The following is a 19,329-nucleotide window of genomic DNA, read 5'->3' as shown; positions in this document are numbered from 1 at the left end:
TAAATCTTAAAAAAATAAAACTATTGTGAGAATCATGAGATCATTAGTTCTTAGAGCAAAGAGAGCTTGGAGGTCAAACAGTCCCATTTGCTTATTTTTCCAACAAGAAACAGAACCCCAGAGACAAGGTATGTATAGCTGTAGAGAAACCTAATGTAATGAATTGCCTTCTACCAGCGGAGTGGTCCTAGAATCCTGGAATCTCAGCTGGATTTAGAGATTGTCAGTCCAACCAGCCACAGGGCATCTGAACTGATGCAAGGAGAGTGACTTTCTCAGGGTCCCCAGAATGCTAGGGCAAAGCTGGAGGGTGGGGTTCCTAGTTTCCTATCCATGCCTCCTTCCTGCTATGCTGATAGCACCAGGAGGGGAGATACCTAGGGAGCAAGGGCAGCGATAGTTGCTGGGTGTCCCCTGCCACAAGTTGAATTTCCCTTGTGGGACAAAGGCCAGGAGCAGGATAGGAGAGGTAAGGGAGGAAGGTGGCGGGGATGCCCAGGCAGCAGTTCATTTTGTTGATAACCTATCAATGGACCCCCAAGGCGGGGTGGAACTTTAGGGAAAATCACCCAGACACAGAGGCCCCAGTGCTGCCCATGTGGTACAACCAGAAGAGCTGTCCCCGTAGCTTTGGGGAAATCAGAAGTCAGGGGCAGGTGTTGGGGGCTCATGATAGGTGGGATGGGCTTCCCCCAACTTCCTGCTGGCTCTGACTCCCAGCCTCTGTCCAGGTTGCAACAGTCAGACTTTCCATACCTGGGGGTTTGCCGTTGGCTCATTTGATGATGAGCCACCATCTCAAGCCTCCTGGTATCTTTAAACCCTTCCTTGGCATTGGGAAGCAATGACAGACCCCCTCTCAGATTCTAGGCTCAGTTCTGGATGTTTTCATCCACAACGTCTCATGGAAAAAGTGTTATTTCCTAAAATTCACTCATTTACCACCTTCATGATTTTTGCCGTAATAACCTAACCCATTAAATACATAAATAAAAAATATTTACTCAATGTTTTGATTAACTTCTTAAAAAACATGAACGTATGTCAAAAGGAAACTTTGTATCGCTCTGATAAACAAAGAAACTGTACCAATTGCTAAAACAACAGGAAGAAAAACAAATAGGAAGACATTCTTCCAGGAATGGGAGCCAGGTCCCAGTTCTGGCTCTAGTCTTATTGATAAGTCATGTGCTCTTTCTGTTTTCTGTTCTGTAAAATGGGATTGTTGGGAGATATCACATGCAAGATGCCTGGCCCTGAGCTGCCGTGGAGCAGGTAAGAGAGTTCTGGGCTGGTTAGTGGTTCTCCTGGTGCTGACATGGCTTTCAATCTGCTCTGGACTTGACCCCTTCTTCCCATCAGGAAGAGGTGACTGCAGGAAGATTGGGGCTTAGATATTGAGGATGGCAGGGATCTGGGGGACCCAAGATCACTGCCTTCAAATCTCTGGCTGCTGTGGGTTAGAGGCACAAATTGCTCCAGGCAGCCCTAAGGACTATTAAGAATATCCTTTTCTTGGCAGTTGGTGAGTTCTTTGTCACTGCAGACATTCAAACAGAGCTTGGGGACCTGGAAGGAGATTGTCAGAATTCCAACACAGTCTGGGTCTCAGGGGTGGGGGGGCAATCCCCCACACCTGTCCGTGGGAAGCTGGTCCCCGGGGAGCAGGGATGGGGCCTGTAGCATTCAGCATCTGCTCCTGTCCACCCCCCTCACATTTATCTAGAATTTTAGAGTTTCCTGTGTACTTTCCAACCACTGTCTCATGACTGTCCCAGCCCGTTGTGAGGGAAGCCAGAGGGGACAGTGCCTGCCTGCTAAGAAGCAGGTGGATCCACAGGGGCCAAGTGACTTGTCCAAGGTCACCAGGGTGGAGTCTTGAACCTGGGCTGGCTGATTGCCTTGCTAGGAAGAGTGGCTTCCTCCTGTCACCCAGGAGGCTTGTGGCTGGGACAGGTCAGCATGAATGCTGCCCGGGCCCCTTCCCTCGCAGGAGAAAAGAGGTAACAGCCCCGTCCAGCGGAGGCTCCCCTCCAGAAGCCGCCCCTCCTAGGTCACCCTCTGCTTCCTCCGGGCCTAGCCCAGAGAGTCCAAGGGCAGGGACGAGGCCTAGCGGGGCAGCGCTGGTCTGAAGTGGGAAGAAGAGAGCCCAGGGAGAGTCGGACAACACGGGGGACAGTGGCCGGAGGACACGCGGATAGAGATGTGGAGGGACCCGAAGGGAGACAGGTAGACGCCGGCAGACACAGACAGGGGCAGGCAAGGCCGAGGGCGGGAGGAAGACCCCAAGAGACCCGGGACGGAGTTGCAGCCCCAAAGCCGAGTGGGATCCGCGCGGAGACGGGAGTGCGCCCGACCTCGCAGGGGGCAGGGCCCGGGGCCCGGCGGGAAGCCAGGAGGCCGAGGGGGCCGGAGCGCGGGCGGGGACGTGCCAGCAGCATCCAGCCCCCCCGCCCCCCTGCATCCCGTCCCGCACCAGCCCGAGCCGGGGGGGGGGGGGGGGGGGGGGGGGCACCCCGCTTCCCGGCAGGGGGCGCCCTGACCGCGTGGCCCAGGTGCCGGCCCGGGCTCCGGCGGGGGCGGGGCGCGGCGGGGGCGGGGCGGGGGCGGGGAGGACCGGGCCGGGGCCGGCGGCGGGGGCGGGGGCGGGGGCGGGGGCGGGCTGCCCCGGCCGCTCCGGGCCCCTCGGCCGCCTTTATAAGCCCGCGGGGGAGGTGGCCCCGGCCGCGTCGCGCTCCCGCCGTTCCGCGCCCTCGGTCCCGGCGCACCGACCCCAGGGCGGACCCTCGCCCACCAACTCCGCTCAGGTAAGGATTCGGCGCCGCCCCCGGCCCTCGGGGCCGCCCGGGACGTGGTGGATCCCGGTCCCCCTCCATCCTCCGCGGCTCCGGGGGTGGCGGCGAGGCCGGCTAGAAGGGGCAGCGCGCGGAGCTCTGGCCGCCCCCTCCCCCGGGCCGCGGGCTCGGGCCCCGCAGCACCTGTCGGCGTCCCGCGCTCGCACCGCCGGGCTCCCGCAGCGCGCCGGGCCGGGCCGGGCTGGGGTTGGACGGGGCGCCCCGGGGAGCGCTGGCCAAGGGGACCGTGCGGGGAGCGCCGCCACTACGTAGTCCTGGGGCGTCCTGCCCCCCAGGTCTCTGCCCACGACTTAACACCTTCCATCCGTGCTCCTCTCCCCGGTGCCCCGTGACTGAGCGGCCCGGAGGATACCCCCTTCGTGGGAGATCAGGCTGCCAGCCCCAGCGCCCTGCCTGGTGCCCTGCCGTGCTTCCCACCTGCGGACCTCGAGATCACGCCACTGCCTCCCGGGGAGGGGGCCAGTGTGTCCCTGTGAGGTCCGAAGTGGTTTGGGCCAGAGCTGGGATAGGTGGAGGGAGGGAGGCCCTGGGGGAAGGGGCAGTCTCAGACCCGCAGGGTGGGGGGATGGGGAGAGGGGACGTCGGGCCAGTGGGTGTTTGTCTGGGGGTTGCGGTGGGCACAGCAGCCGAGGGGGCAAAGCTCTGGAGCCTCTGGCTGTGCGATCACCTCCAGCTGTGCGATGACCTCTGGCAGTGCTCAGGTGAGTGGCCCAGATTTGGTTCCCATGACCATTTTCAATAAAAAAAAAAAAAAAAACAGTTAAATGCCTTGTCACAATGATGGGGGTGGAAGCTGAGAAAAGCCCCATCATTGTCTCTTCTGACCCCTTCCCAACACATAATGGGGAGGTGGCCTTTACAAAGGCCTCTGGGTGGAGGAGGAAAACACTGGAGATCAGAAGAGGGGGCCATTCTCAGGCCAGAAAGAGCTTTGAACTGGGGAGAACTGCAGGTGGGCAGACTTCCCAGGGAAGCAAGGGTTGGTTCCCACACTAGTGAGGGTGACAGCTGTTCATTGATTGCCTGCTGTGTGCCAGGCCCGCTCCAACACTTGACATGCATCGTCTGGTTGACAGATGGGGAAACTGAGGCTTAGAGAAGTTAAGCAAGTGATGAGACTAGGACTTGAACCCAGACTCTAATCCAAATGATCTTAGGTACCTGATTCCACTGTGCTCCCCAAGAGAGAAGGAGCAGAGCCTCAGTTCCAGGACTCCACTCCTACCCACCCTCCAAACCTACTTTCTCCGAATGTTCACTCCTCCCCACCTGGGTCACCCCCTCCCCCCCTCCATGCCACCTACTCTACTCCCTTGTCCATCTTGTCCCTCTGTCCCTTTTTTTCTTGCTGAACTTCATGCATCTGGATTCACTAAGCAGGATAGGCCTCTGACACAGCTCCCCAACCTCCCTGCCCCTGGAGTGAGACCAGCATGAGCATCTGTGTCCGTGGCACCACCTGTAAAATGGGGAGTGTGCCTCGTTCACACGAGGTTCACACGAGATGGTTGTGAGAAATATAACTGAACTGAGGCCAGCAACAAAATACTATCTTTATTCAACACCCATGAAGCTTTGCTCCAAGCCCTCTTCTAAGTGCTGGCCACGCAGCAGTAGAGAACAGACAATCCCTCTTCGCGAAGCGATATTTGGACATTCGCATGGAATTAGAATCAATTCAGAAGGTAGGAGATTAAAATGCAATAACACGTGTAAAGTTGGTTGGCCAAAGTTTTGTTCTCACTAATAGGAAAGGTAACCTAGTTGTGTGACCTGAGACGAGGTCTGTGTCCTGTTGTTGCTTCAGTGTCTTCCTTTTTAAGCTGAGGACATCAATAAACTACTCACTGGTGGTGAGACGTGGATATGACTAATGCGTGCAAGGTGTTTAGCTGGTGCCTGTGCTTAAGAAAATATTGGTACCGTCAGCTCTAATCTCAGCAAAAAATGCAGTACTAACCCTGGGCGTATGGTTATGTCACTAACTGTCCCTGAACCCAGGTCACCCACCTTCACCCAGGCTCTGCCCATTCTCCAATGGGCTGCCCTAGAGGATGGCACGGTGCCCTTGCCCATACTCAGAAGCCACCTCCTACCGTCCTAGACACAGCCTTGATCAGGAGCCTGGAGCTTTGTGCTGGGCACAAGTGTGGGGCTGTTAACCTCTCCAGGGCCTCCCGCCCTCTGCCTGTTCTCATACCTTACTGTGTCCCAGCTTGGAAATGGAGTAAAACAGAGCTCAAGCCCTTCCTGTCCAGGAGCTTACCTATCCGACATTACCTACAAGTTAGATGCTGTCCTCGCCTTACCGATAAAGCAACTAGTCTTGGAGATGGAAGGGATTTTTGCAAGGATGCACAGATGCTACCTGGGGAGCTGGGGTGAAGGACCAGGTGGTGAGAATCCCAAGTCACGCGATCTGTGTTCTACACATCTCTGGGGAAGAGGTCCTCTTAATCCAGGAGTAGGATCCAGCAGCACAGCCCAGAGTTCTCACCTTGAAATAGGCCCCCGAAAGTTATTAGTACAGACCCTGGAGCTCGGAGAGAGGGAGCATAGCAGGGAGAGTTGAGCCAGCTGGGCTAAGGACCAGCGCTCAGAAATCTGTGCGGCCACAGGAATGCTGACTCAGCTTTCCCAGGGCATCGTAGTCACAGACTGGAGTGAGGCTGGGCGGATGGCTTCATTTTTTTTTTTCCCTTTCCTTCCAGAGGTATCCTGACTTTTAGAGGGCAGCTGGGGGCCGTAGATTGGAGGTTTATTCCCAGCATTCCTACGTAACCCTGAATGAGTCACTTTCCCTCTCTGGGCCTCAGATGAGGAAGTCACCTGTAATGTGGGTTAATAATGTGTACTTTGCAGCTGCTATGAGGGGCCAGCAAGATCATAAATGGTTTTCCAATACTGGGATGAACCAGGCTTGGTAGCTGAGATGGTCTATGTTCCCAAGGCATTTTTCCTTCAGCACTGGAAAGCAATCCATATGGGGCCAGAGAGAGAGGCCCTATTTAGGTTCAAAGGCCTAAATAACCAGCAGGGGAAATCCTGGCTCTGGGCTCAGCATCTTGGGTTCCAGTCCTTGCTGTGTGACTTGAGGCAAGTCACTTGGCCTCTGAGTGTTGGATCCACAGTAGGCCCTTAGCAACTTTGTCCACAGAACATTCAAGAACAGTCTCTATTTTTCCACCCCCTCATGCCACCCCCCCAACATTTCATGATTGCTCCCAGAAAAAGTTCATGCTTAAAGTTTTCCATGCTGAAGTTCTCAACCTCACTGTGGCATGAAATCAATTGTTTGCATTTAATTTGACTTCTCAAATTAAGGGGTAAAATTTGAGATGAGGGTAGGGGGTTGGGGGAGGAGATGAGGAAAACGAAGTTAAACCAGATGTGTTTTTGTTTAACTGTCGGATGGTGGTTAAACTGCCTGAGCATTACCATGGTTCTTTCTGGATTCCAGTAACCAGGAGTCAGGTTTCACTAAAAATTGTAGTGTTCCTTCCCAGCAAATGTGGGCTTGCCCTCCCTATTATTATTATTATTATTATTCTTTTATATTCATCTGCAGCCACAAAGTACTAAGCGGTGAGAATACCTCACAGATGCCTGGGATTTCAGAGCTGGAAGGTGTTTAGAAGCTAGCTCAGTCAACTGGCTGCTTTGTAGACCAGGGAGACCGAGGCCCAGAGAAGGGAAGGGGCTTGCCTAGGGTCACCCAGCCGTTTAGGGCAGAATTGGACTGAGAATTCAGTCTCTAGGCTCGAAGATCCGTCCATGGCTTTTCTAAAAGTAACCATTGTCTTGAATTTGGTATTGTCTCACTTCCATAGTACATCCATAGTGTATCTTTTTTTTTTTTTTAAGATTTTATTTATTTATTTATTCATAGAGACACAGAGAGAGAGAGAGGCAGAAACACAGGCAGAGGGAGAAGCGGGCTCCATGCAGGGAGCCTGACATGGGACTCCATCCCGGGTCTCCAGGATCACACCCAGGGCTGCAGGCGGCGCTAAACCGCTGCGCCACTGGGGCTGCCCAGTTTATCTATTTTTTGACAAGAAAGAATTGTTCAGGGAGGATGCATACAGTGTGGATTGGTAGGAAAAGGATCTTTAACTCAGGAGAGCAGAGTTTTAGTACTGAGCTGTTGATATGTGACCCGGTATGACCTTGGGCAAGTCACTTCTCTGAGCTTCCATGTCCTGTCCGTAGGCCACAATGCCTAACGTCTGCAAGATCAGGAATGAGTTTGGTTCAGTCAATTGGCCTTCCAATATTTATGGCCTTGGTTATGGCAGGTCTGTCACAGACTGCCCTCCAAATGGGACAGGGGACAGCTGTGGCAGATTGTTGACTTCTGCAGTGATTTAAAAACATTGATTTAGATGTTGCTGTTCAGCCAAGTGATTTCATTTTGCTTCTCTTGAAAGCTCAGAAGATGTGGTCACACTGGGCCACATCCCGGCCTGGCCACCGTGGCTGGAGCTGATTAGCAGCTGCTCTGTCCACTTTACCACAGTCCCCATGGCTCTCCTCCTCCTTACGCCCACTAACCTCAGGGACATCACCTGCCTGCCTTCTGAGTTTGCAGTTTCTGAGCCAGTTTGCAGTGAGGCCTTGGAAGGAGGGCTCAGATCTCATCTAAATGACTGCATGAGGCTTGGGCCTTCCCTCCGGGGGCTCACAGTAGGAATGTGGGACATGTGGACATCAGCCCCTCTTCCGTGGCTACATGGAGGGAGCTTTCCTCCTGCTCTGGTGGTCCCTGGGAAGAATCTAAGGACTTTTGAGGTCTAGAGGTGACAGCCTCAGCCTGTCGGGACTTAGACAGCTGGGCCTGGGGCCTACCTACTTGGGAATGGGCAGCCCTGGGTGCTTCAGTGTACAGAATATGCGGCTCTCTCAGGAAAGGGACTCCCTGGACTAGCACCAGCTCAGCTGATGCTCCCAGCAGCACTGTGTGCTGGTGTCACTCACTTCCTAGACAGGAAACATCATCTTGCACTCTGAACCCATGGCTCTGCGGTGTCCCCTTTGCTGAGTGCCAAAGCCTAGCTGTGATAGGCAGGCATCGTGGCAGCACAGACCTCCAAGTCACTGTGATTCTAGAAGTTGTCCACCTTGCTGTAGGGGTACAAGGTGAATAAAGAGGAGCCTCGATTCCTGACAGTACCACAGGCCCCCTTGTATTTGCGCTTGTGGAGGAGTCAGAGACATGCATTTAAGTACCTTCAGGGTACCTTTCACCTTCAACATTATCTCTGATCCCTTACTTCCTCCCCACCTCCTGACATTTTGCAGTTGAGACTAAAGTTCAGAGGGTAGTCATGTCAAGTTCAAACCCTTCCCCCGTACTGTACTTCTGATCCAGGGAAGGGAAGAGAGGGGAGGGGAAGCTGGCAGGCTGTTTTTGGGAATGAGACCTCTATGACCCTGTAAGCACCCCCCTGCCCCCAGATCTCAGTTTGTGGTTCAGGTGGGTGAGCTTAACCAGGTCAGGTGTGCAGGCTGCTGGGCAAAGCTCAGCAAACATTTTATGTTCTTGAAAAAAGTGTTTAGGTGGCTTTTATTGGAAAAGCCATGAATCCAACCTTTAAAAGGATCTACCATGTGACTTTGTTAAGTCAATCTCCTGCCTTCTTTGATCTACCTTTTCACTTTGTCTGTGAAACAACAGGGTGGGTGGCCTCTCAGATGTCAGGCTGAGGCTCCCCGGTCTGTGTCCTGTAATCCCCCAGGCCTCTTGTCAGCTGTCACTGAACTGTGTTAGGCTTGGCCTTTCTGAGTATTATCTGTCCACTTCTCCTTCCACCTGTTCCCACCCTGACTTACTGGCTTCTTAACATGCAGGACATAATTAACCATCTGGCACCATTCTGGGCAGAAAGTGCCTCAGTCTTCCTCCCTTCTCTCACTCCTTTTTTTTTTTTTTTTTTTAAGATTTTATTTATTTATTCATGAGAGACAGAGGCAGAGACAAGGCAGAGGGAGAAGCAGGCTCCATGCAGGGAGCCCCATGTGGGACTCGATCCTGGGTCTCCAGGATCACGCCTTGGGCTGAAGGTGGCGCTAAACCGCTGAGCCACCGAGGCTGCCCCCCCCCCCCTCACTCCTGCTTAGCACTGCTGTAGCTGCTGTTTTCTCTGCCTCCACACCCCACACCTACATGTTCTGCTGCTAACTAAAAGTCCGCAGATAATACTTGCTAACATTGATTGACAGGCCAGCGGTGGTGGCCCAGTGCCTCATCTGGTATTGCTCATTTGGTCTTAACAGCAGCCTTGTGTGTCCAGGGCTATGATCCCCGTGTTACAGAGGAAGAAACTGAGGCACGAAGTCAACCAGCTGGGAAGTGGGAAGCATACAGTTTGCCCGCTACCATCGCCAATCCATCCACTCAGGGCTGCTTCCTTTTCTGTTGACATCAATGACATAATCCATTTTCCTAGAAGAATCTGGTTCCTTATTTATTTTGAAATCATCAAACTTGGTAATTCATATTTCAGTTCAGTTAACCAAGATATCAAAGATGGACAGGGTTCCTCTTGGCAGCCTGTCCAAACCATGCCTGGATCACTCGAATATTTTTTTATGTAAAAATGTTGTGGGTTCCCCCCCTCCCCCTCCCTTTTACCTAATCTTGATCATTATTACCTCTGTGTCAGGAACTCAGAGTTAATCACTTTGAATGCCCTTATTGTATTTTTTCTTGTATTGACCTTCTTGTATTGTTCTCGGTTCTATTTTACCAAGCAGCACACTGAAGCTCAGGGAAGCTCTGTAACTTTTTCAAGGACACACAGCTGGAAGGTGGAAAAGAGAACCAAATCGAGGTCTCACGCAGGCTTGCTTAATCAGATTAACATCTGAATTCAAATCTTTGGATACAGGATACAAGCCCTCAGGGGATGGTGCTGTCTACATTTGTTTTCACTGGAACCATCTGCCTCTGGGGCTTGCACAGTGATTTGTGGTAGGAAGCCTGAGGGATGGGGATGAGGAACCAAGTGGACGGTCCTGTTTGGGCCCTGTTTGGGTGGCAGCTTCTATTCTCTCAGACAATTGGTCTTGGGGCCTGGATACCCCCTCTTCTGGTCCAGAGGAAGGAAGTGACAGTCCTGGCAGGAAGCATCCTTGGACAGCCAGAGAAGCCTGAATTTAAGTCCCAGCCTGGCCATTTCTCATGCTGTGTGACCTTGGGCAAGTCCCTTTCCCTCTTGGCTTTCAGTTACCCAACCTGCCAACCATGGCTTGTATTGAGTGAGGCAAGAGCTTAGGGCTTTTCTAGCTAATGGATGGCAAGTAGCTGGCTTGCATGTTGCCACTTGCCTATCTTACACTCAAGTCAGACACTAGTCAACCACTGCCCTTTTTCCTTCTGAACCTCCAGTTCCTTCTAGATCAGTCCTCCAGGCAGTTGTTGTCAACTAATTAGAGTCAGTGTACAAGACTGGAGGAGATCCCAGAACCAAATTAGATTTTGTCATTGTGTAGAGGGTGGAGAAGGGACAGGCCCGGGGTGGCTCCCAGGTCAGTGTCATCCTACTCCTCAGTTTCCTTATCCTGTACAGGAAAGAAGAGGTGCTCCGAGCTAGAGTGGGCCAGAACTCACCACTGGTGTAGGGTGGGGACCTTTACTGGGGCACACTGGTGTGCTCATGTTTAGTTCTCAGGGGGGTGATGCTGGTTTTTAGGGCTGGTGATTACCCAGGCTTTAAAGTGAGAGTGAAGGGCGCCTGGGTGGCTCAGTCGGTTAAGCATCGGATCCAGTCCTACTTTGGGCTCCCTGCTCAGCTAGGAGCCTGCTTCTCCCTCTCCTTCTCCCTCTCCCCATTTGTGCTTTCTCACTCGTTCTCCCTCTCTATCTCAAATTTAAAAAAAAGAATAAAGTGAGAATGGAAAGAGGCTGGTTGCGGATTGTCCTGGAGAGTTAGGCTCACCCCTCCCCTATCCTCTATAATAGTACCAATAGTAGTAATAGTAGTGGTAATGAGAGTTATTAACGTTTTACAAATATTATGCACCAAGCCATTCTGCTACGTTTTTTATGTATATACACTTTTAATCCTTCTAGCAACTCATTCTTCAAGTGAAGGAAATGACTCAGAGGTGAAGCAATTGGCCTGAGTTGCCCGGGGAAGGCAAACTCAAGTGGGTCAACCCACTGAGTTGCACATCTGTGCAACCCCGCAGCTGACTCCCTCCCTGGCTCGGTGTGGAGAGACTGGCAGACTGCACTTGCCCTTCCCCAGCTCACCATCCTCACTTTCATTTGTGACCGTGACACTTCTTTACCTGTAGAGAGCGCTCTTCCCCATGCAGCACCTTGCACATCCTGAGGGGGATCAGCCCAGCAAATGGCATCTCTGCTTTGGCAGTTTAAAAAATTGGGCCTGGGGTCTAAAGGGAAGAAATGGTAATCCCTGCACCAGGGGATTTAGTGTTCTAAAGTCTGTTCCCTGGGCCTTGCTGAAATGTTGGCCCCGGGGAGCAGGAGTGGGAGGTAGGAACTCAGGAGGAGTGGGAGCTGACCCCTGACTGAGATGGGGTGGGGCTTGGCCCACCTATCCTGGCCCACCAAACCCACCTATCCCAGTCCTAGCTCCTGTTCTGACCAAGCACATAACCCTGGACAAGTCACTTTGATACTCCCCACTTCAGTTGCCAAGCTCCCCTCCTATTTTTCCATTTTTAAAGCCCATTTATTTATTTGTTTAAAATCCCTACTCCCAACATGGGGCCCAAACCCGTGACCTGGAGATCAAGAGTCTCATGCTCTAGTCTCATGCCTGACTGGTTTAGTTGGTGGAGCATGCAACTCTTGATCTTGGGGTTGTGAGTTTGAGCCCCACATTGGCTGTAGAGTTAAAAATAAAATAAAATTAAGAAAAAAAAAGTCAGGGCAGCCCTGGTGGCTCAGTGGTTTAGTGCCACCTGCAGCCCAGGTCGTGATCCTAGAGACCCAGGATCAAGTCCCATGTCAGACTCCCTTCTCCCTCTGCCTGTGTCTCTGCTTCTCTCTCTGTGTCTCTCATGAATAAGTAAATAAAATCTTAAAAAAAAAAAAAAAAGAAAGAAAGAAAAGTCACATGCATCACCAACTAAGCCAGCCTGGTGTCCCTTTAAAGCCCCTTCTTATTAATAAGCTCACTGAATCCTTAAAACAGCCTGAAAAAATATTGTCTGCATTTTGCAAAAGTGGGAACTGAGGCTTGGGTCAAATTGATGGGAAAATCAGCCCTCAAACTCAGGTCAGAATCCCAGGCTAGTTAATGATCTTTCCCCAGATGGCTCCCCTAGACTCTTGCAATCTGATCATCTAAGTAGTATCTGCCCCAGAATACTAGTTCCTGGAGGGCAAGAGCCCCATCCAAATCCTTTGTGAATTCTGGCATCTAGCAGGGTGCTGCCTTCAGCAAGTGCACAATGTCCTTGGCTTAACGAAAGGCCGCCACACCTGGCGGGCCTTTCCCCAGCCCAGCTGGACTCTGTTACCATAGGGAAACCCATGGAGGCTGTCCTGCTGGGTTCAACCCCTGAGCCACCCCAGGATGAGCCTGGCTGCTCTTCTTACATTCCCATTTCCATTGGTGTCTTCACTGATGATGTCAACTCATAAATACTTTGATAGCGATTGGCAGCAGGACAAGCCAGTTTCCCATTGGTGGCTCAGGCCCTGAGTCAAATATGGGTTCCCCCAGCAATTACCTCTCTCACCAGTCTGTTTGTCCATTTTGTTCCCAGGTGTACCCTCAGTGCCAAACAATATTAATTTATTTAATAATAATAGTAACAGCCATCATGCACTGCATCTCTGTGTACCATGCTTTTTGGCACAGAGTACACACTTAATACACATTTGGTGAATGAATGGATACTCGTGCATCATACCCTGAGACTGGGCCTAAACAGAAGTTTCCAGGAAGGGAAATCAACCTGTCACCTCACCCCTGCCTGGAATTAGCCCCAGTGTGTGTCAGCTCCCTAATTGCCCATCATGACCCACAGCCAAGAGCAGCAGAGACTAGCACCTCTCCAGGTGAGGAAGGACCATGACCGCTCCAAGGGAGGTATTGCTGTGATCTGGCACAGAGGCAAAAATGATTCTCATGATGGTTAAATAACTTGACCAGGGTCACAGGGCTGGTAGGTGGTAGAGCAGGAATTTGGACTGAGAGCCTGGAGTCTCTCCCCTTTCCCTCCCAATCTGCTGAACAGATTGGTTTTGGCTCTGCTGTGTCTATCTGGGGATGTCTGGTCCCAGAATTCCAGGCCTGGCTCCAAACAATCTCAATTTATTTAATAATGAAAATAAGAGTGGTCTTTCACTGAATCCCTCTGGGTGGTGTGCCCTGCTAAGTAAGTGTTTATATGCCCTTCTCTGTTTGGTCATCTTTACCTCCCCACAGAGTAGTCCTCAAAACTCTGTTTTTAAAGGTAAAGAATAGAAGCAGAAGGGGGCTCAAGGTCATGCAGCTTGTTAGAGGTTAAGCCAGAATTTGAACCTGGGCAGCCTGGCTCCAGAGTATGGGCCCGTAATCATTTAATACTAGATAAATCTCTGCAGGCCAGATGTGTAAACTCCTCCTGAACCTCCTGGTTCTTCCGGAGCCAGACTTGAGGAGGAGGTGCAAGGCAGGAACAGACTACTGGACACTTCCCGGCCCCCTAAGCTGAGGAGTGCAAAGTTTATCTATCCCCTGTGTGATTCCTGGGGAAAGGGAGGAATGGGGGTGGGGGGCACAGCAGGACAGTCCTGGTGTCTCTGGGAACCAGGGTCAGGGGGAGGCCAAGGCAATTAGCCTGGCTGAAGCCACTGCTAACTCAGAAACCTCATTGGGAGATTGGCCCCAGCCTCGGTCCGGGGATCTGGCCTCAGGCCTGACCGTCCTGGGTTTCTATCCCAGCCTTCCAAGGTCTTCCTGGGGTAGAAAATGTCAGAGCCCTGGCTTATATGAGAACTTTGCACTGAAATTTCCTCCTTCAACACCAAATCCTTGGGTGGATCTGCCTGTCCCCCTTCTCCCTTTTGGAGGCAAGTGGATCCTTTCATCTTGGGTAGCTACGTGGTTTGAATAATTGGGTGTTTCCAAGTGGCACCTGGCCACTGAGAGCTCAGCTGTGCAAGGCCTCTAGCTGGGGCTCTGAGGCAGGCCCGTCAACCTCCTCAGCCGTCACTGAGGGTGAAATATGGGGAGAACCCCTGTCTTATTGGTTTGGCCAGGTCGGGCCTCGGATGATTCCTGTGGGAGGCAGTGCTGGCTTTGGGCTGTGTTCTCTCGTGGCCTGAAGTGGCTCCTGGTGGGAGAAGTAGGGGGCTTTCCCTGCTCAGGATCTTCCTGCTGGAGTGGCCTTGCTCACCTGGGTGTCAACTTCTTGGCACCTGTCAGGGTAAGGAAAGGAGGAAGCAGAGTCCAGGAAGGGAGAAAGATGAATGTGGAGGCCAACATTCATTCATTCAACAAATATTTTCTTATCCCAACTGCCCATTAGGCACGGGGCTAGGTGCTAAAATTCATAGATGAATCTGATCTAGCTTTTGCCTTCAGAGAACATCCAGTGTTTGAGGAGATCCCCATGTGAACAGACCCCTACAGAGCCCCAGCTGGTGTAGGATGAAGGAAAGTACAAGAGCCATGGGCCCAGAGGAGGCCACCTCACCAAGCCTTGGGCAGAATTTCTGGAGGAGGTGGCATTAGATCTGTTCCCCCTCCCCCAACAAATATTTACTGAGCATCTTCTATAGGCACGTGTGGTTCTAGGTGCTGGGATACAGCAGCGACCGCCGTCAAGTCCTCCAGGAGCTCAATGGTATTGGAAGAGACAGACCATAAAGTAATTAAGTTAATTTAAGACTGTGGGAATGCTGAGAAGAAAATAGGATTGTGAAATAGTGGGGGATTGGGGAGGAGTGGAGGCCTCTTCACTTGGCAGGGCAGGAAAGGATGAAAGAGGTGGCCTTTGACCAGAAGAAGCAGGAGTGAGCCCAGCATAGTCCTGGAGTCCTGGGGGAAGAGTGTTGCAGGCAGAGGGTGAGTCAGTGCAAAAGCCCTGAGGGAGGAAAACAGGGCAGAGAAGGTAGGAATGGTGCAGGGTGGGGTTTGGGAGGTGATGTCAGAGAAGTGGGCAGGACCCAGAGCTCGTAGACCTCCCACCAGCTGTGGAAGAATGAGCAGGGTGACCAGGACAAACAAGGGGTTGGGTGACCTCCCGTTTGCTGGATGGCCCCTTAAAAAGCTTGAGTGGGAATGTCCTTTGGGACTTGCCATTGCCCGCCCTCTCCGAGCACAGATGGGGTGGCTGAGGCCCAGAGAGGGAAGATGACCCTTCCAAGGTTATAAAGGGAGGTGGCAGAACTAGATCTAGGTCCCATAGCTATCAACCAGTTTTTCACCAATATGCCCACACAGCCCTTCTGAGTTAAGGTGGACATTTATTAAGCACTTAGTGTTTGCCAAGAAAGTTACATATGTTGCCTAGTCTGAGGAGGAAGGTGAGGCTCAGAGCAGTACAGGGACCTGGTTAAGGATCATTCAGACCTGGGTTCCCTATAATTGGCTCTGGCCAAATGGATAAACCCCAATTTACTTATAAAATGGGAACAGTAATGGTTTCTAGCTCATAGACTGTTGAGGATGCAATGAGATAGTACACATCTGGCGCTGAGCAGTTTTATTTTCGTATAAGTGATTGTATGGACCCTTGGATCTTTCAATAGATTAATCGTGATCCTTGTATCAAGCACTCTCATCACCGGTCCTCATGGTCCTTTGTCTATTTTATTATTAAAAATAAATTTAAGCCTGGGTGGCTCAGCCAGTTAAGCATTTGACTCTTGATTTCAGCTCAGGTCGTGATCTCAGGGTCCTGGGATCCAGCCGCTTTGGGCTCCATGCTCAACAAAGAATCCCTTTGCCCCTCTCCTGCTTGCACTCTTAAAAAAATTAATAAATCTCTTTTTAAAGATTTTATTTATTTATTTATTTATTTGAAAGGGAGCGAACACAAGTGGGGTGGGGGCAGGGGGTTGGGGGAAAAGGAGAGGGAGAAGCAGACTCCCTGTGGAGCAGGGAGCCAGATGCTGGGCTCAGTCCCAGGACCCTGAGATCATGACCTGAGCCAAAGGCAGATGCTTAACAGATTGAGCCACCCAGGTGCCCCAAGTAAGTAGATTTAAGCCCTTACAAACCATCATCCACTACCAGGACTAGAACAAAATTTTTTTTAAGATTTTATTTATTTGAGAGAAAGAGAAAGCATGAGCAGGTGGAGGAGTAGAGGGAGAGGGAGAAGTAAACTCCCCACTGGACAGGGAGCCTGATGCAGGGCTCAGTCCCAGGACCCTGGGATCATGACCTGAGTGGATGGCAGATGCTTAACCAACTGCCCCAGTGTCTTGTAGATTTTTTATTTTTTTAAGATTTTATTTATTTATTCATGAGAGAGAGAGAGAGAGAGAGAGAGAGAGAGAGGCAGAGACACAGGCTCCATGCAGGGAGCCCGACCTGGGACTCAATCCCAGGTCTCCAGGATCAGGCTCTGGGCCGAAGGCAGCACTAAACCGCTGAGCCACCCAGGAAGCCCTGTTTGATGGTTTTTCTCCTTTAATCTGTTAATGAATTGACTTACATGTATAGATTTTCTAATAAACCATCTTTGCGTCCTAGGATAAACCTGACTTGTTCATTATGTGTGTGTTTGGTTATGGTTTGATAATACCTTGCTTAGAATCATTATATCAGTTTTCATGAATAAAGAGGGCTTGTAATTTTCATTTTTATATTGTACTGTTTTCGCCTTGGTATTGCAATGATAACGTCCTCATAGAATTAGATGGTAATGTTTTTTCTTTTGCTTTCCTCTGGGAAAAGTTTGGGTAAATTTGAGATAATTTGTCTTTTGAAGTCCGATAGAACTCACTTATAAAATCACCTTGGGGGATCCCTGGGTGGCGCAGCGGTTTGGCGCCTGCCTTTGGCCCAGGGCGCGATCCTGGAGACCCGGGATCGAATCCCACGTCGGGCTCCCGGTGCATGGAGCCTGCTTCTCCCTCTGCCTGTGTCTCTGCCTCTCTCTCTCTCTGTGACTATCATAAATAAATAAAAAAAAAAAAATTAAATCACCTTGGCCTGTTGTTTTCTTTGTGGAGAGATTTTAATTAGTGTTTCAAGTTTTTAATTTAGGTTCTTTATTTCTTCTCAAGTCAGTTTTGCTAAGTCCTATTTTTAGGAATGTATGTATTTAATCTACATGTTCACAAATTTACTGGCATGAGGCTGCATATGACATTTTTAAAAAGATTTTATTTATTCATTCATAAGAGAGACAGAGACCTAGGCAGAGGGAGAAGCAGGCTCCCTGCAGGGAGCCCAATGCAGACCCAATCCTGGACCTCTGGGATCATGCCCTGAGCCCAAGGCAGACACTCAATCCCTGAGCCACCCAGATATCCTTGCTTATAGCATTTAAAAATTATTTGTTTATTTATTTATTTATTTATTTATTTATTTATTTATTTATGAGAGAGAGAGCAGAGTGGGTGGGTGGGAGGAGAGGAGCAGAGGGAGAGGGATGCACAGTTTTGAGCTGAGCAAAGAGCCTGATGCGGGGCTCGATCCCAGGACCTAAGCCAAAACCAAGAGTCAGGCACAACTGACTGAGCCACCCAAGCATCTGGCTTGATCTGAGCTCAGTCTTGATCTCAGGGTCATGAGTTCAAGCCTCACACTGGGCTCCATGCTGAGCATGGAACCCACTAGAAAGGAAGAAAGAAAGATTGTATCCCCTTTTCCATAATAATTGTCTTATCTCTATTTTGTATTTTTTTATTAATTTTTTAAAGGACATACTTGTGGACATATGAATATGTGTCTTCTGTTTTGTTGATTCTTGTTCTTTATAATCTTTTATATTATTTGAGTTGCTGTGTTTTTCTAACTTCCTAAGTTAGATGCTTAACTCGCTAATTTTTTTTTTTTTAAGTTCCATTTATTTATTTATTTGGGAGAGGCAGAGCGGGGGTTGGGGCAGAGGGAGAGAATCTTCAAGCAGACTCCCCATTGAGTGGAACCCGACGAGGAGCTCAGTCCCACCACCCATGAAAGTATGGCCTGAGCTGAAACCAAGAGTTGGACACTTAACCCACTGAGCCACCCAGGCACCCCTTAACTCATTAATTTTTGCCCTTTCTTTGCTGTGTTCTATACTTTTTGATATATAATGTTTTTGTTATCACTCAGTTCTGAGTAATTTTAAATATCTACTGCAACATTTCTTTGATCCATGAGTTGTTTACAGATGTTTTTAATATCTGAGTGTATAGGGAATTGTATATCCTTTTAAAACATGACTTCTGGGGCGCCTAGGTGGCTCAGTTTCTTAAGCATCTGCCTTTGGCTCAGGTCATGATCCCAGGGTCCTGGGATGGAGCCTCACAACTGGCTTCCTGCTTAGCAGAGAGACTGCTTCTCCCTCTCCCTCTGCTTCTCCCACGCTTGTGCCCTAGTACTCACTTGCTCTCTATCAAATAAATAAATCTTAAAGACAAAACAAACATGACTTCTAAAAGAAAAAACAAAAGAACATGACTCCAACTTAATTGTACCATTGTCAGAGAATGTGGGCTATGTGAAAACCTGTCATTTAAAATGAGAGGTTTTAGGGGGAGCCTGGGTGGCTCAGTTGGTTAAACATGACTGTTGATTTCAGCTCAGGTCATGATCTCAAATTGTGAGATCAAGTCCTTGGTGGGGCTCTGCACTTTACTGGGGTCTGCTTCTCACTCTCTCCCTCTGCCCCTCCTTGGGAGCTGTCTCTCTCTCTCTCAAATAAATAAATAAATATATCTTTAAAAAAGTAAAAATAATAAAGCATCCTTTAAAATCCTTTATTCCGGGATCCCTGGGTGGCGCAGCGGTTTAGCACCTGCCTTTGGCCCAGGGCGCAATCCTGGAGGCCCCGGGATTGAATCCCATGTCGGGCTCCCGGTGCATGGAGCCTGCTTCTCCCTCTGCCTATGTCTCTGCCTCTCTCTCTCTCTCTCTCTGACTATCATAAATAAATAAACATTTTTTAAAAAATCCTTTATTCCTTTAAGATAAAGTAAAATGAGAGACTTGGGGCGCATGGCTAGTTCAGTTGTAGAGCATGTGACTCTTGGTCTTGGGGCTGTGAGTTTGAGTCCCATGTTGGGTGTAGAGATTACTTAAAAAAAAATCTTCGAAGTAAATAAAAATAAAAATAAAAGAGACTTGCTTCATGGCCTAGTATGTGATCAACTTTTAAAATGTTTGATAAGGGACTCCTGGGTGGCTCAGCGGTTGAGCATCTGCCTTTGTCTCAGGGCATGATCCCAGGGTTCTGGGATAGAGTCCCACGTCAGGCTCCCTGTGGGGAGCCTGCTTCTCTCTCTGTGTCTCTGCCTTCTCTCTGTGTGTCTCATGAATAAATAAATGAAATCTTTAAAAAAAAAGTT

At 50.2% G+C, this 19,329-nt stretch overlaps 1 protein-coding gene across 2 annotated transcripts in view; it reads left to right on the top strand.

The window, feature by feature from the left end:
* Positions 1 to 2,648: 2,648 nt before the first annotated feature.
* The window catches only part of ALPL (alkaline phosphatase, biomineralization associated), a 54,570-nt gene continuing 37,889 nt past the window's right edge, over positions 2,649 to 19,329 (top strand). Inside the window, exon 1 of one of the 2 annotated variants that reach the window (XM_026012117.2) lies at positions 2,649 to 2,807. The gene's annotated coding sequence lies outside the window, so the exon portion shown is untranslated. The remainder of the gene's footprint in view (positions 2,808 to 19,329) is intronic. The other variant, XM_072750878.1, reaches the window with a different exon arrangement.

The sequence above is a fragment of the Vulpes vulpes genome, chromosome 2 (genome assembly GCF_048418805.1).
Source record: "Vulpes vulpes isolate BD-2025 chromosome 2, VulVul3, whole genome shotgun sequence".
NCBI lineage: Eukaryota > Metazoa > Chordata > Mammalia > Carnivora > Canidae > Vulpes > Vulpes vulpes.
This window is presented reverse-complemented; position numbering and strand designations above follow the sequence as displayed.